Below are 13,017 nucleotides of genomic sequence, written 5' to 3' on the forward strand. Positions count from 1 at the left end.
TCTCACAGTAATGCATTCAGTTCCAACTGAAGGTATTTTCCTATATCTGTTTGATTATATAGAAAAAACACTTTTAACGCAACTAGCAAGTGATAAATGTTATTTAATATATAAAAACTTCTATATTAAATATACATATACCTAGAACTAGCACTAGATCTATACAATACAAAACTAAAGTCCTACTAAGGGCAATGCCCCGGGAGAGCAGCAGCAGGGAGGCTCCTGTCCTCAGTCCTTGCTGAAGGTCCCTGACACTGTGGAAGCTCTGTCTCCTCGGAGGCCCTGGCTGAGGCCTCCAGGTCATGGCCATCACTGATGTCAACAAAAAGGTGCAATACAAACACAGGTGCTGGAATCACTGGGAAGCCACAGAAACATGGAGGAGAGAGCGTGGAGGTGGGCGTGCAGGACGCAGAAGGCTCTTCAGACCTTCGAAGGTGACCTTGAGGCCTCCATCCCCAGGATTCAGTTGTGAGGAAGAACTGTCGATTCTCTTCTCTTTGGACACAGTGTTCCTCGCATATCATACAACGTCCTCAGAACAGATGAGTGATGGAGGCAGATTTTCCACATGAGAATGACACTGTGTATTTTCAGCAAGAGTGTCTGAAGATAAATACTAGACTTCTATGGAGAAATTCACAGGGAATTGACCCCAAATATCCCTGGAGGCTCCTCCTGACTCAGATTCCTCCAGAACTGGGTGTGGCATGGGGCTATACCTGGGGCCAACTGCAGTAGGGAGGAGCCCTGCCCAGCACTCAGCCAAGGGGGAAGGAGGCATTTGGAGGCCTTCCTTTAATGGAAACACATTGGGAATGAAGGAAGTGACAGCTGTGGCACATTCTAAATGCCATGAGAACTACTGAGAGATTATGTTCTGTACTAAATAAAAATTTTATGGCATGTTAACAGAGATTCTAAAGCATGTTTATCCATTAAGAAGCCAGTGAACATCGTCCTGGGTGCTGATGAGATTTGTTTCCATGTTGATTGGGGAATATACTTGGCAATAATGAATGTGCACATTCAAACTCTACAAGATGATTAATATATACACTTACGTATCAATCCATTCATGATGAGATGGTGAGGGGCATGTATGTTAGAAAGTTGGAACCAGCAACTCTGGTCTTTACAGTAAAATCAATCAAGGGAAACACTCGAACAAAAAGAAGTCACACAAACACACACACTTGGGATCACACAGCATGGATTCACATGTCCACACACTCACATCTATGCACACAAACCTACACCACCTCACTGGAACTGGAGATCACGGCCATAGTCCATTACCCAGAAAATCAGTTTCTATCACCACGTCCCTCACTCTCATTGCCAGCAGGAAGCTGGAATCAAAGTGGCTCTCCAAACTGAAGCCTGAAAGAATACCATACTTTCTCGGTTTCTAGATTTTCCCTCAGCAAATGAAGGATTGCAGAATAGGTACTGTTTTCATGGGCAAGTGGAATGACGTGAAATGATAGAAAATACTATAAGGCTCACATCAAGCACAGTCCCGTTTGCACAGGCTTTGGCTTGGCTCAGTGACATTAGAAAACCAAATGGGAAATGCAGGAGGCATCAACAGAACCCAGCAGCAAACACAGGATAATACTACTCAGGCCAAAAGTTATGAAATCTCAATGGAGAAACTGCTTCTCAGTGCCATGTTGGGTTGGCAATTACCAACTTCTCTTCCAAAAAGGAAAAACTGCTAAGATAAAGAAAGCTCCCTTGGTACAGTTTCTAACTGCTGCTGTCATTTTTGAAGGACTTTAGGGTCACTTTTCAGTTAGAACTAGACCACTACTTGATACTCTCGCCACCAAGTAAATGTCTGTATCATCCGGAAAGTACGTGCTCACTTTTTCATATCTTAATTTTACCGATAAAGTAATAAAGCTCCATGTATCTCGCAGGAGAAAGAGAGAGAGCTTAATTTGGTGAGGGATGCCACCTTATCTGCCCGCTCACTGGGAGACTCCTCCCAAAGACCCTTGGGGAAATCTGTGAGGACATAGAGTGACTGTCAGTCCTAGGTGTTGCTGCTTATGAAGGGCGAGGGAGCTCGAGTGAGGGCTGATGGGGCCGAGAGTGTACTGATGAGGGTGGTGGGTAAGTATGAACTGAGCTGCTGCCGGGCCCTCCTCGTAGCTCGAGAAAGAAAGGCCAAGTAGAAGCGCAGAAAAGAAAAAAAAAATGTGCCTTTGGCTTTCTGAAAGGAACTTAATCAGTGGGAAATAATCGAACAAAGAGTGAACGAGACAGTCACACTATGTTTCAAAGACAGAGGCCTGACTCCTTCCGCCTGTTTTGAAATTCGGCTAAATTGCCAGTGTCTTCTTCATTTCCCCCAAGATCATTTCTTCCTGCACAATCCACACGTGCTGTTGCTGTATTCATCTAAATACTGAAGTAAGGATTTTTACTTGGTGCCAAGCAAACTTATTGGGGATAGAACTCACTTCTACACAAACTACCCCATTATATTTATTCACTAATCCTTTTCCAGTAAGTGTATAAAATACAGATGATTTGACAACACTGAAATCCCATTATGTAGAATTGATGCTATGATTTGTAATCATCTACTCTCTGTTAATTTTTTCTATAGATTATGTGTGTTTCATTGAGTCAATGTCTGTCCACTCTTGCACAGGCCACAGACAATGGGACAGTTCCTTATATGGAGAGCACTGTCTCTCTCTACACCAGCTGGGCAAGAGGTTTACTCTGAGTTCTCACTTGCCACCGTCCCTTGGGTACAGGCTGACAAGGTTCGTGTATTTCTCTGGTTTACTGTGATGCAATCTCTTTGATTTTTAACTCTTTGGGAAGAGGCTGACGAGTGACCCCAATACAGACAGGTGCTGATACAGATTGTTATCCATGGGGCCTCATACCTCTTAGAATCTATGTGCTGACCTGCACCATGTGGACTTTATATCTGACTTTCATACCAATGTATACAAATGTACACATACGTATATGTATATTTCATCACCAAATTATACAAACTGAGCTTGACTGGGATTGGAAGCCTGTCACTCTGCATTACTGCCTCTTTCTACTTTGAAAGACATGAGGACTCCATGAATATTAGGGTGGACTGACTGACCCACCATGGAACATCTCTAAGAGAAGTTGCTGTCTCAGGTTCCTGATCCTATTTAAAGAGAAACTTTCTCTTTCTTCCTTTCAGGTGGAGGCTCACTGCATGCCCAACATTATACCACTTCCCAGGACAGGTTTCTACATATGCAGTCTACCAGCCCCATGATGCTTTGCCTCCCTGATGCCTCAATTTAGCATCCTGCCATTACCATTATTGATCCTTCTGGCATCTATTACAAGTTTGAATTATATCATTTTCTGTGTGACTGTTAAATACCCATCTTTCTAACTAGACTGTAAGTTATGTGAGGGCAGGGGAGTCATTGGCACTTAATACTTTCTGAAGATATACACACCCCTTTGGGATTTCGTGAGTTTGGATATAATCCTCTAGTCCTGACAGAATGTTTATCCCTCTCTTTCCTGCATAGCACATTCTTTCTGAGGGAGATATCTGCCCGACTACAAATTAAGTCTTAACAATGAGGTGAGGTGGTACACAGGTGGTACAAAGAAGGGATTCTGAATTATATCTGGGTCAAATTCTAGTATTCGGGCCAAATCCTTCACTAAGCTCAATTTCCTCATTTATCCAGCAACCATAATTCATTCCACAGAATATGCTACTCTCCTGGACTCTGGGACAGAGCAGAGCATTAAGAACACGTATAAGGTAAATGGTGATAAAACGAGAGGGATGGCAGATGAAAAAGGAACCAGAAGAGGGAGTGTGTATTCTGAGAAAGGGGGAGGGTTTTCCATTTAGAAAAAGATGCCCAGTAAGGCTGCCAGAGAAGGTGGCATTTCTGAAATGGAAAAAACAGTGTCTATTTCTCAGGCTTTCGGAGATGATTACTATGAAGTTGCACAGATACTTCAGCAATCTTCTATAGGTCCACTTTAGACCTGGACCTAAGAGATCTCTAAGGAAGAGGTCTGTCGTCCAAATGGAAGGGAAATGCTAGGAGTCCACAGAACGGGGTAAGCTGTCCACTGTCCCGCCAGGAACAGCAATCCTGCGCGAAGCTGGGCTTGGCGGAAACCCTGGTCAGGGAAAAACGGTGACACTGTTGGAACCGTGACAAGGGTGGCACTGAGGCGAGCCACATAGTTACTGTGGCAAGGACGAATGCCTGGGAGAGGATGCACCCAGACAATCCATTGGGCAGCCGGAAACAAGATGTGGCCCTCAACAGTGACAGGGCTGTGGCTTCCGGGGGAGACAGGGGTGTGGCTTCTGGGGAAGATGGAGGCGGGACTTCCAGCGAAGGCCAAAGTTTCCTTCTGGCGGAAGGGATCTCTCCATGGCCAAGAGTCCTGGAAGATGCCACACGCAGTGTGGTGGTGGCGGCTATGCTTCGGGTGTTCAGTCACTTAGAAGGGCAGACAGTGGACCCGAGTCCGGCGGAGTCGTCCGAATGGTGCCGACTGTGTGCGGTGCTGTGTAGGCAGCACATGGGTGAGTGACTGCGAGCCAACATGTGGCAGAGTCAGGCCTGCGATTCCACCTCTTGGGGCACCGGATCCTGGCAGGCGCGGACAGAGGGCAAGGAATGGTGAGGGCTGGGGCTGCCCCTGTTACCTCCTCTCCGAAGGCCTGAGTTTTACCGCTCAGTACAAGGCCTGGTCCACAGGAAGATTTCAGTATGTGGTTGTTGCATGAATAACCTCTGAGTCCGGAGACCTGGGTCTCATTTGGGCCCCCTCCTCTCTGGTTGTGTACCCAGAATAGCAACAAAGAGCATAGTATATACCTTACACGACTTCAATCCTAATGAATGATAAATGAAAGAAGAGGTAATTACGTGTACACATGTTCCATATTTCAGAGACTTCATCATCTGCAGTGTGGCCTTCGAGGGGAAATTGGCAGCAATGACTTGGGATGGCCTGGGGAAAAAATGGGAAATTTAGAGTCACAGTGGAAACCCAATGTCTTGCTGCTCCTAGGATGATGTAGCAGAACCCCAGGATCCATTATTGTCCTCATCTCTACAACCCACATCTTGTGACTCCCCTGGCCCTGCTGGTGGGTGAGTCTGGGGCCTGGTCAATTTCAGGAGACCGGGTCAGCAATGCTTTGGGAGCAAGTGCTTGCTCTAGAATTCTGCCAGCCATGGAGGGCCCGGAGATGCAATTGGACACAGGCCTCTCTCACATGGAAGCACATTCAGCACCTCAAACCCGGGTGACTTGTGGAGGCTGAGATGAACTCAAGGATACTGGAGCACTAGCTGTAATGCCATCGGAATTGTTTTGTTCTCCTATGCAGTTCTGGGGGTGCCCTGTAAATGAGGAGCAAACATGAACACAGAAGCACAAAGGTCCTTCTTTACTTTAAAAGGAAGTACCACCTGGAACACACTAGAAGAAATTTGTCCCTCGACTAAGTGCCTGGGAGGGAGTCACATATCCCACTAGAGTGCATCCATGATAGGTCATTAACGAAAACAAAACGACCATCTCCTACATAGGATTCCCAGGAGTGCTAACCGAGCAATGGCTGAGCCCTGAGATTGCTCTGGGGTAGGAGGAGGTAAAAAGAAGACTTGTGGGAAAAATAATTTTTAAATAGCAAAGCAAGCAGAGAAGATGAAAAGCACAGCACTCTCAAAGCCCACGGAAACATTCGTCTTCCTGTGACATCATTCAGAAAGGAAAAGAACATATCAGACTTCTACATACATTTCCTTTTTTTTTTTCATAATTTCACATCTCCCTTCCTCATTTTTCTAAGTAGCAGGTGCCACTAACTAAGTAGCAGGCCTCTCTCCCATGTGATCCATTATGGATCCATGGGATCCATAGTCCTTAGACACAGAAACATGAGCAATAAAATTATTAAAAAGAGAGGCTCCCCCATTCCTGCTACTTTCCTTAAGTCTATGGTGAGTCATAGGCATCACCCTGATGTTCCCCACAATTCATGCACCTTTCCTGGGCTCTGTGGAGTCGTAGACCTTCACCTAGACATTGACCACAGTTACCAAGCTTCAGATCAGAGATGTCAAAGGAATCACCTTTTACCTTTTCACTTCCATTTGCCCATGATAGCTCTCACCTCCAAACATACCAACATGAAATTCCAACTGTTATGTTTAAACTTAAATGAGACTAGTAGGATTGACCTATTGGATATTTTATTGTATTTCAGTTCATTGCGTTCATTAAAGAAAGCCACAGCAGGCCACTGGCCAGAGTTCTTTCCTGTTCACCTACTTCCTTTCACTACACACCGAGCCTCATTCCCGACAGGATCCCAGAATCCGGGTGCTTCCAGACCAAACCTGCAAAAAAAAAAATCCGCCTTCTTCATCACCTAGATATTCCTCAGCAAGTAACTAATTTCATCATACTTATTTTTTTTTTATCTGCTACAACATCCAACTGCAGTTAGAGATAAAAGGAAACAAAACAAAACAAAACAAAATAGTGAGTCTCATTCATCCTAAACACTCTGTGCATTCTTTCAGTTCCCTTGATGACCTCAGGACACCAGATGGGAAATAGTGGTTGAGTCAATGACCCCAAGGGAAAACATAAGAGACATATGGGGAAAAAGTTGAAACTCACAATGGAAGGTCTCTCATGTCCCTTTGCGTTGAGAATTATAAATTTCCTTTCAAAGACAAAAACGTACTGCAGAGGAACTGTATGCTCTACCATACAGTGTGTAACTGCTGCTGTCATTTTTGGGTGCCCTCTTATCACGGGTATCGGTGGTAATAGACACTCACTAGTCAGTTTCTCTACCTAGTAAATTGTATATGTTATCTAGTACGTAAATGTTCACATTTTCCTATGCTAATTTTACTGAAAAAGAGAAAAGGCAACTTTTCTATCTGATTGCAAGCAAGCGAGTTCCCTTTGAGAAAGATGGGACCTCCACTTCTTCGGTATTACTAGGGCGATCTTGCATCATCACGTCAAGGAGAGGAAAAAGACATAAGGTAGCTATTAGTCACTGGTGATGCTTCTGAGGACATACCTCAGAAGCTTTGCAAAGAGTGCTCGTGAGGCGAGTCTGTATAGTTGTGGGCATTTCATAAACATGAACAGAGCTGATGCATGGTCATCCTCCTAGAAGAAGGGCAGAAAGAGGGGCAGGGAAGAAAGAGAAGTGGAGCCTTTGGCATGAAAGCCAGAGGGACTTGAGTATATCTAACATAATCATAAAGGAAAAATGAAAAGGCATGCTATGTTTCAATGATAGACTTTCATTGACTCCACCTGCCCATTGTATACCCGGCCAAGTTCCCAAATTTTGGAATATTACAAGACCATCTCAGCACATGCATTCATATGTGCTGCTACTGTCTTCATGTTTAATAATAGAGTTTTAACCTTGATGTCGTAATAAAGTACATTTAATATGTATATTTATTGTGGGTATAGAGGACAGTAGCTTTAGTAACATTCATATTATATGGCCCATCTCTACTACTTCTACCCAAACGTGTCATCCTATCCCACACATCCTCTGATGCCATTAGTGAATCACCCCACCGCCCCCCCCATTTCATCCCTTGATCGTCTCTACTTTCTATCACAATGAATTTGCTTTTTCGAGGGAACTTCTTTAAGTGGAATCATACAGTATTTGTCTTTTTTTGACTGCCTCATGTCACCAAGTACGAATAGCATTCCAAAGGTGCGAAACCCAGCACCTTTTATTTATCCAATCATGGATGGATTTAAGGGTTGTTTCCATCTGTTGGTTACTGTGAATAATGGCTCTAGGAACTCTGATGTACAGATCACTCTATAACACTATAATGGTTATACATGGTATTCAGATCAAAGATTGTCTCAGGAGAGAGTGAAACTGAATGTAAACTCAGGACTTTTTTAATTAATAAAAATATATCAGTATCATTTTACTAATTATAACATATGTATCACACATGTGTAAGTTGCTATGACTAGGGGAAATGGGAAGTGTGGGATATGGGGACTAGGTGTATTATCTGGTCAACATTTACATTGATCTAAACTTATTCTAAATATAATGTATCTCTTTTTACAACTCTGGAGATACTGTATCAGGGAGAGATCTATTGAGCTCATGTCCAAAATCAGATAATGCTTGAACAGCAGCTAGAGACCCTGCTTACTATTTCACATGAACCACATTTTGGGTTTCGATGCATCTTTTCCTCTATAGATACAGCACTACCTATCAAATGGAGACATTTAAATTATACCCATGCAATTGAAAAACAGCACGGCTTTGAATTTATATAATTTTCTCTTAAAATGGAAACACTGAATAATTATTCCTGAATAGACTTAATGAGCATATTTCCACAGCACCTTCCTTGGGTTGCACTGAGAGATGTACCCTGAGGTGTGGCTGGATGAAACTCTTCTGAACCTCTTCTTCCTTGTTTAGAAGCTGCATGTACCTGGGAAAATCCTTCAGACTCCTTAGAGTCTCAATGCTCTGTTCTGAGACCAGCAAATGATAAGGTGGCCTACTCCTTAATCTGATGTAATGAGGCCAAAAATCATTACATACAGGTAAAGCTATGAGAAAAGGAACGGACTGGTGTTATGTAATTGTTGTAAGTGTCCAATCATTGAATGACTACAAGTTTAAGCTAGACACTTGGTAGTGGCTGAATCCAGAGAGGGGCCTTGGATGCCTCCACAGCAAGGGAGGGGGGCAGGTTACTTTTATCCTTTGCATGGGGGCGATGCTTTCCAGTTCATGGAGAGTATCTGCTATCATCTCCTGAAATCCCCACATCAGCCTTACAGCACGGGAGGCAAAGCAGGAGCCCTGACTTACAATTTACAAGAAAAATCATAGAAATTTACAGAGATTAAGCGATTTGCTTAAGATTTAAGAGACACAACATAGATGAGTGTAAATCAGGGACGAGATCATGGATGGTATACTTGTCCCAGAGATCCTGAACTTCTATGACGCCTGAGACCATGCCCTTGGTTCCTGAACGATGAGATGCCCTCTGTGACTTTGTCAAATGCTCCTGCCTCAATGTTTCTATAGGAGGAAGGTGATGTCCTGGAGGAGGAGGCTGAGCCATGTGGAGTCTAACTTTATAATGGAGACCCCACTTCTACTTTGCTGGCTCTGACCCCAGCAATAACAGTTTCTTTTGATCAAAGCAACTCAGAAGGACCAGGGAAGTCCCGACTTGTAGCCATCCTCCCCCAGCTCACTGTCAGTTGTCTCACACTGAGCCTTCCCCATGATCGGGTGACCACCCTGAGTCTCCAGTGGTCTGGCGACACCCAAGTGAACTCCAAACATTCTACAACCACTCCACATGACAGATTTACCATAAACTAGTTCCTCTTTCATTGAGCCATCCTATATGAGCACTTAATGCCCATGAACAGGGATATTGGCCTTCTGTGTTGGTTCTTTGGTGATTCTGTGTATTAAGGCTGAACCCTCCACTGTCTGCTGACTATGCTATCATTTGAGCAGCCTGTGCTATGGCTGACTAACAGTGGGCAGTGGCTTCACTAGTGCTCAGTGTGCCGCTTCCCTGTTCATTTCTTCCTCACCACAGTGCAGTGTCTACAAACTCCTCATGCCTTCCTAGACAGTGAGAAGAATTAAGCAGACACTCATGGGGTTCAAACAATGACCTCAGAAATCAATATCAAGGGATGAAGGTCCCAATGGGACCTTGTGAGGATCTCTCAACATTAAAGTTCCCCAAAAAGTTTGTCGAAAAGCTGGGAGGCAGAAATTTCAATGAAGAACCCGACCTGAAATCAGCAGGCACATCTTCTCCCGATGGATCTGCCGATAGGCTTCTCAGGTTTCTTCTTACTTTCCTCCCGGGTTCCGTGGACTCCACCACCATCTTTCTTCTGTGGCTGCAAGAGGAATGGACATCCGTTTCCTGGGAAAATGTACTCATGGTGTCTTAAATTGGTTTCCTTAGAGTGTTATCATCCTCTTGTTTTCACTTTTGCATTCACAGGCAATAGGATATACCCCAGTTTTTTTTTCTTTTTTCGTGTTTTTTTTTTTATTGCAGGTTTTTGTGAACTGACATTAAGTAAGCTAAGAAACAATAGAGAACGCTCACAGGATTTTACCTTAGCTTTTGTGGACCATGCAACAGAATTTCAGAGTTCTTCTATTCTTTCTTAAATGTTTTTTTTTTCTTTTCTTTGTTAAAGGGATTTCCCTGGATTAGGGAAAGAAAAGAGAAAGTCATGTGGGAAAGATAAATTTTAAATGGATTAGCAAGAAAAGATGATGTCAAACACAGCACTCTCAAAGCCCATGAACAAAGTTCTTTCTATGACATCATAAAAAGTGCAGAAAAACAAATCAAGCTTCTACACACATTTCATTTCTCTGTTTGATTTCATATGTCCCTTCCTCAATCTCCCATGTAGCACATGCCACCAACTGGTCCCAGGAATCCCCTCCAATTATATCAGAACTGAGTGTTGGCACCTACCTAGATCGTCTTCCTGCTTGCTGCTGAAATCAGAGATGTTCTCTAACACCAAATCTTTAGAAATAGAATCAAGAGCAATAAAGTTTTAGAAAGAGAGTCTCACCTATTCATCTAGTTTCAGTTGAGCCTATGGTGAGTCACATGGGATGACCCTAAACTTTCTTCCATGTTCTCAGAACTTCCTTGGGCTCTGTGGGGTCAGAGCCCTGGAACAAGACATTGATGACACTTTCAAAACTTCAAATCAGAGAGATGCTGAAGTAATCACCTTTCGCTTTCTCACCTCTGGCCCAACATTGCTCCAAAGTTATCAACAGAAATTCCAACTGTTATAGACACAATGGAGTGTGGTTAGTGTGATCGATCAAATGGATGATTTATTTTATTGTCATTCACTGAGTGAATAAATGATCAAGATTAATGAATTAAAACAGCCACATCTGGCCACAGCCTGCCACACTGGATAGAGCAACTCTAGAGTTCAATGATGTGGATGGTGTATCCTCTCCTCCCATGCTGGCTCCTACAGAGTCTTTTGTGAGGTTGATGGAATATTCACAAGTGTGTACTTCACGGACTCATGTGCCTGTGCCACACATTACTACAGGCTCTGGCGTTGTTCAAAAGGATGGTCCAGACTAAATACTAGAGAATTCCCAGCAGCAGTTCCAGCTGTAAGCAAAGGTGAAGAGCATGGCTAGCAGACTTGTGCTAGACAGAATCAGCATGGTAGGTGCTGGGACACTTCACTTCTCACACTTCTCACCCTTTTCTGCCTTGACTCTGGACTACAGCCTGGGAAGGCAGTGGAAAGACCCCAAAGTGGATAGAAGACTTGTCCACTAAAAATGGATGGAATTAAAAGATGCAAATAATTGGAATGAAATACTGTATTCATGGGTTGGAAGACTTCATATTTTAACACTTCCATAAAAACCAAAGGGATCTCCAGATTCAAGCTGTACCTAGCAACATCTCAATGCCACTTTTATAGAAGAGAAAAAATATTGCAAGTCATATGGAACCACAAAGCATCCCAGGGGCCAAAATTATCTTGACAATGAGGAACAAAGATGGAGGATCCACACTTTGTGAATTTAAAACACCAGACAAAGCATCCATAATCAAAGAAGCGTGGTAGTGACATTAAAAACAGGCAAATAGATCAATGGAAGAGAATAGAGAGGCCTAAATAAACACATTGATACAGACAAATGACCTTTGAGAAGGGTGCCAGGTCAACACAATGGAGAAAGGATAGTCTCTTCAACAATCCAGAAAATGAGACCTGGAGAATGTGAGTAAACCTTTGCAAAGCTTATATCTGAATAAGGGATAATATTCAAAATATATACAAAAAGTTAACACACAATTGCAAAAAAACAAAACAAAACAAAAACAAAAACAAAAAAACAGTATAACCTAATAAAAAATGACCAAAGACTTTAAAAGACACTTCTCCAAAGCAAGCATACACGGTACATAGAGCTATTAAAGATGCCCAGCATCGCTAATATCAAGGAAATGCACAGCAAAAAGACCATGACATAGTGCCTCTCTTCCATCAGGATGTGTATTATCCAAAAAAAAAACAAAAAAGAGGTAACATATTGGTGAGAAGGTGGAGAAACTGCAACCTATCTACACTGTCAGAGGGAACGTAAAATGGTGCAGCCATCATCCAGAACAGTATTGAGGTTCCTCAAAATTTACAAGCAGAACTATGATGTGATCCAGCAGTCGCCCTGTTGCTATGCATCCCACAGAAATAAAATCTGGTTCATGCAAAGATAACTGCACTCCTGTGATCATTGCAGCATTATTCACAATAGCCCAGATCCGGAAACAGCCCCCGTGTCCATCAACAGGCAAATGTACAGGGTGTATACATTCAATGGAATATTATTCATGTTTAAAAATCAAAGAAATCCAGTCATTTGCAGCAACAGGAATAAACCTAAAGGCATTGTTCTAACTGAAATAAGCATGTCTCAGGGAAACAAATACTGTACAATTCCACTTAGGTGAGTAACTAAATTTGTCACATGCATAGAAGCAGAATAGAAGGCTGGTGGTCGAGAATTGAGGGGAGGGGGAAATGGAGCTATGTCAACAAGCAGACTGTTTTCCTCAGGTGAGCTGAAAAAGTTTTAGAGGTCTGCCTTGCGACAATAGGCATGCACTTATCAACGCAGTACTGTGCACTGAATCGGGGATTAGAGATTTGATTTCAAGCTGTGTACTTTTTCTCACAAAACAATAAAATTAAATGAAGTGAAATAACAAAAATGAAAGAAAGAAATAAAAGAAAGAGATATGGGAGAGAGAGTGGAGGTTGCTAGGAAGGGAGAAAAAAGAAGGCAGGCTATAAGAGAGGGAAGGAGAAAGGGTCTGGTTGTCAAACAGCAGAAATAGGGGAGAACACAGAGAAGGAGGAAGCTCC

General features: G+C 43.0%; 1 long non-coding RNA gene across 3 annotated transcripts in view; it reads right to left on the reverse strand.

The window, feature by feature from the left end:
* LOC120586567 (uncharacterized) overlaps window positions 1-13,017 on the reverse strand; it is a 46,605-nt gene that overhangs the window by 9,882 nt on the left and 23,706 nt on the right. For 2 of the 3 annotated variants that reach the window (XR_005648734.1, XR_005648732.1), the window contains exons 1-2: window positions 9,868-10,872; window positions 4,929-5,013 (exon numbers count right to left, since the gene is read on the reverse strand). This is a non-coding gene — a long non-coding RNA (uncharacterized LOC120586567). Of the gene's footprint in view, window positions 1-2,856; window positions 6,411-9,867; window positions 10,873-13,017 lie in introns of those variants that run through there. The other variant, XR_005648733.1, reaches the window with a different exon arrangement.

The sequence above is a fragment of the Pteropus medius genome, unplaced genomic scaffold (genome assembly GCF_902729225.1).
Source record: "Pteropus medius unplaced genomic scaffold, Ma_sr-lr_union100, whole genome shotgun sequence".
Taxonomy (NCBI): domain Eukaryota; kingdom Metazoa; phylum Chordata; class Mammalia; order Chiroptera; family Pteropodidae; genus Pteropus; species Pteropus medius.